At 40.6% G+C, this 4,853-nt stretch overlaps 1 pseudogene; it reads left to right on the forward strand.

Annotated features, from left to right (window-relative positions):
- Nucleotides 1–2,343: 2,343 nt before the first annotated feature.
- Nucleotides 2,344–4,615, forward strand: LOC116440709 (annotated as a pseudogene).
- The last annotated feature ends 238 nt before the right edge of the window (nucleotides 4,616–4,853 follow it).

Below are 4,853 nucleotides of genomic sequence, written 5' to 3' on the forward strand. Positions count from 1 at the left end.
GGAAAGGCTAGAAGAATTGGGGTTGTTCAGTCCCCTGAAGGCTCCAGAGAAACCTTTCAATACTTAAGGGGCTTATAAGAAAGACACAGAAAGACTTTCCAGTAGGACTTGCAGTGATAGGGCAATGGGGAATGGGTTTAAACTTAAAGAGGTCACGTTTAGATTAGATGTTAGGAAGGAATTCTTTATGGTGAGGGGTGGAGGCACTAGAACAGGTTGCCCAGAGAAGCTGTGGATGCCCCATCCCTGGATGTGTGTAAGGCCAGGTTGGATGGGGCTCTGAGAAACCTGGTCTAGTGAAAGGTAGGGGAGTTGGAACTAGGTGGTCTTTAAGGCCCATTCCAAACCAAGCCATTCTATGCTTCCCTTCCCTTCTTTTCCCTTCCTCTCTCTACTTCCCTCTACTATAAAATCTCTGTGGGCTGAACCACAACCGTTTCGCACCTGTTCACAGAAACCCTTTGCAGCTGCAAGTGTCATTCTGGGAGAAGCAGCTGAGTGTACAGGCAAATAATAGTTATTTTAGCAAATTTTCTCATGGCTATTTCACACTTCAGGCACAACAGCTTCAGAAGATGAAGGACTCTTGCATACCAGCATTTATACAAAAACTTTTGTTCCCCACTGACCTTGAGTATTGTATGTCTGTGGGAGATGGATGGTATATAATAACAGCAGTGCTGGGGGAAGTTCAGTCAGTCGCAGCTTATACACACAGGTAAATGCATTTTATTAACTGGAAGCTTTCATTTTCTCTTGTGGGCTCACAGGAGCCCCTTATGGCATTTTTGTAAGGAGAAAATGGAACTGAATAATCTTTCAAGAAAAAGAAAACATCAAGCTTACAATTAATTCAGCTCTATAAAATGCCGAACATGGGTTCAAAAGCCAATTTAAAATCTTCAGCATCAGATCAAAAAATACTACAAAAGGATTTAAGTATTTTTAGACAGGAATGTTCTCTTCTGGAGTCAAACCACTTCAGAAGTTGACAACTTTCTGTGTTCATAACCAGCAGCTTCCCTTTGAAGCAACTTTCAAATTGAGATCTGACAGAATAACTGACGTTACAAAACAGGAAAGTACTATAAATTATGCTTATTATTTTGAGGGCTACAAAAATACAGTCACAGATAAAAATCTCAAGATGTGCACAGCCTAAAAAACTTACCCTGCCTTACAGAGATTCTAGCTGATAGATAAGTGGGCAAAAATATACAGGAAAGCAATGCAATAAGAAAAATCCATTAATTAGCAGCCTGTTTTGTGGGTCATGTATAAAGAAATTAAAACAACTGTTGTGAATTCTACTTTTGTCTCTAGGACATCTTCATTTCCACACTAGTTCGCAATTTTTTTTTTTTTTTATAAAAGAATGCTGGCACTTCAGAAAAAAATTAATTATGTGGGGCTATTTCCATGACTCCTAGAACTTACCTTATGGGATTAGCTGCCCAGAAATTATACTGGAAATATGGGTCCTGCAAAAGAGAGTATTCCTTTATTCAGGTCCAAAAGCTTGATATATTTGCTGCTTGGAAGGAAGAATTTGCTCGATGAGGCTATTGCAATCTGATTATGTGACACTGCATGGTACCAGGAATAAACAGACATCAAAGACAGCACTGTGAATGCAAGAACAGCTTAAAGCTTTAGCAGACACACTCTGAAAAAACAGGGAGAAAGGACATGGAAGAGACCTTAGCAGCATATATCTCCAAGTAAGGTGTGCCAGAAAAACTGAATGATTGTAAAAGAAGAGGTTTGATTCTGACAGTCTTCTAACTGTGAAGAAGTGGATGTGTTTCAATTAAGTTTTCACTTAATTTGGGCAGATGAAGCTACGCTGTGAAAGGACCTTACCTTTCATGCAAAAGTGTGACTCCTGGCTGGCTGGCCCCAGGCTGGACACGTCAAGGCTGGACAAGCTGTTTTGCTCTTTCCCGGGACCGCCGTCCTACAGAAATAACTTAAAAATTAAGTCACTCCCATTCAATTTTAGGTAACGCTTAAAAAAATGTAAATAGCATTTACATTTTTCCTTCTACCCTTCTCTCTCCCTTTAACATCTGCCAGAGTGTCTATACCTTGCTGGCTGGGACACTCACCTAGGTGGTGGCAGGTGACTGGAATTCTTTCAGGTGGAGAAGGGAAGGGAATTGTATCCCATATAGAGTATTCCACTTGGAATTACACTGTAAAGATTACATGTAAGGAAGCCACTGCTACTTTCTCTGGTTATGTCTTATAGGACTACTGCTCCACTTCTAAAGAAAATTTCTGGGACCATCTACTTACTTCAGTGTGTCTGGAGGGAAGAACCTTCTGGGAGGGACAGGTAGGATGACTACGAGTCCAGGCAAGGATGAGGATGTGAGATGGAAGCTTATTCCCCATAGCTCCTCAAAGAGATTTGAGACAACTTTCTCCTCCAAGTGCTGACTGTGAATTCCTTATGAGACATCCAGTCCTTGGGTAAGCAGAGAGGACAGGCATTGTAAGGCTGTCGATTCCTGTATGGGAGTAGGAACCTTAAAACTGGACTATACACAGAGACACACAGTTTTCCAGCACTCAAATCTGTTGGTGGACCCAGACCAATGCTCACTTCATTGTGTTGTGTCTCCTGGTGAACCCCTGAGGCTGGCATTGACACACTATGAGTAGAACGTACAGAAATCTACCTTGTTGCTGGTGCCACATGGGAATTGAAAGGATTTCTGTCACCACTGGGACCAGAAAGTTTAACATTCTTTATTAGCTCTGTGTTTTCTTTCTTAAAAAAATTAGGAGACTGGCATTTAATGCTCCCTGATTTGCATATAGCTAAGCTATATGGTATGGTAATTTTTGCTTTGTTTTTTTTAACACATTATTTCTATTGTTGTCATAGCCTTTTGAGATTTGCCATTTATGCCCTAAGCACTAAACAAATGACTAGGATGCCACTTAATCTTTTTTGGATATTTTTCATACACAATGTTCCCTGCATAGTGACAGATTCAGTATTGTTAAAAAAACAGCAGGAGAAAAACCCAATTAAACCTGCAATTTTCCACCAAGCAAGGCACATATGCAGTGTGCCCACCAAATGACTTCCTTGTACAGGACATATCTACAGGAGGATTTTCCCTTGGGGGCACAGTGTGTCTCATTTCCTAAAACTGCTACCTTTCTGCAGAAGAGCAGTATAAATAAAACATAACCATAATGGCTTTCTTCACCTCAAATATATATACTGAATTTACATGAAGGGCTAAGGCTCTCCAGACCTCTGAAAGCTGCCCAGGCTTTCAGTTGCAGCTTTGTTGTACACACCAGAAAAGTTATTGTTTCCCATGTTGTTCAGGCTATTTTGGTGTGCAGCTCCTCCATACATGGGTAATCATTTAATTTTCACATATGCAGGAGGAAGACTAGACAGTTTTATGTTCACAGAACTGGACTCCTCCTTTGACATCCTATCTGCTCTTTAAAATCATTCATATTAAGGAACTCTTGGTTTGATTCGCAGGGAACCCAAACCCTGATTTATAGCAAACCTAGGGTGCAATTTGTCTCCCACCACTTCAGCTGTCCTCAAGCTCAACACTTTTGGTAAGCAAGTCTTCTCCATTTCCTCCATACTCAGAGGAGCATTTTTTGATATAAGTATCTTTCTGCTCAGTGATTCATCAGCATCTCCCGCTTCAGGATGGGCTGAGTCATTTGTTTCTCTGTCCAACAATTAAGAGCCCAGATCCCTTTCTTACTCAACAATTAACTCCAAAGCAATTAACATTAAGACAGTTGAATCTTACCTCCAATTGAATCATTGCTCCTCAGCTACTATTTTTATGTCAGGAATGATGACACTGTGACATAAATCCCAGGGAACTTGGGTAAAGTAACACTCCTCTGAGTGTCCTGGTTTTGGCTGCGATAGAGTTCATTTTTTTCTTCATAGCTTATTCAGTGCTGTGGTTTGGGATCTAGTATGAGAATAATATTGATAACACACGGATGTTTTGGTTGTTGCTAAGAAGTTCTTACTCTAGGTCAAAGACTTTTTGCAGAACAGATTTTCTGCATTTACTGTCAAAATATTGCTGATGGCTATAAAGATGAAGAGGAGAGACTCTTGACTGTGTAGTGAAAGACATGGAAATTTGGGAATCTTCAGGACAATGGATAGTTTCATCTTACTCACCAATGAAAGAAAAGCTGAATGTGTCAGGCTTCTCAGATTTCTTGCCAGAACAATCTATCTGGAATGTTATGAGTGCCGAGCAAACAGTAACATTCAGAATTACATATAAATTCTGTCCCACACAATGGACAATGGAAGAATCAGCTGCCTCAGTTGAAAGCTTTAAATGCATTGACAAAAGCAGCTGTGCCATCTGAATTAAATAACACAATTACTCAACCCTTGCCTTCCTTTGGATTTGGAGGACCACAAACATCAAGCCTTGGGCTGCCAAGCTTTCCCGTGAACAGCAGTAGTAACAGTGCTACCAGTTTCTCATTTACAATGATTTCCAGTCTTGCCAGTGCATCATCATCTGGAAACACTGCTGCTTTTGAGAGCGTTTCTGTTGGTTGTAATCCCCTTGCATTTGGGGCTACATCCTAGCAATTGCCTAGCAATGCTTCTGCTGTGAACTCTTCAAGCAGCACTGTGCTTACCACCTTTGGAACATTTAATGCTGTAGTACCAACTTCTGCCTCACATTCCAGCAGTGTTTTATTTGGATAGACTGCCAGTGTCTCTGGACATAACATCACATCAACATCCTCTGCACTCACAAACAAGAATACATCAAAAAAGTTATTTACACCAAAAGCAGCTGAAGAATTGAAACAATTTGAAG

Source organism: Corvus moneduloides, chromosome 3 (assembly GCF_009650955.1).
Source record: "Corvus moneduloides isolate bCorMon1 chromosome 3, bCorMon1.pri, whole genome shotgun sequence".
Lineage (NCBI taxonomy): Eukaryota > Metazoa > Chordata > Aves > Passeriformes > Corvidae > Corvus > Corvus moneduloides.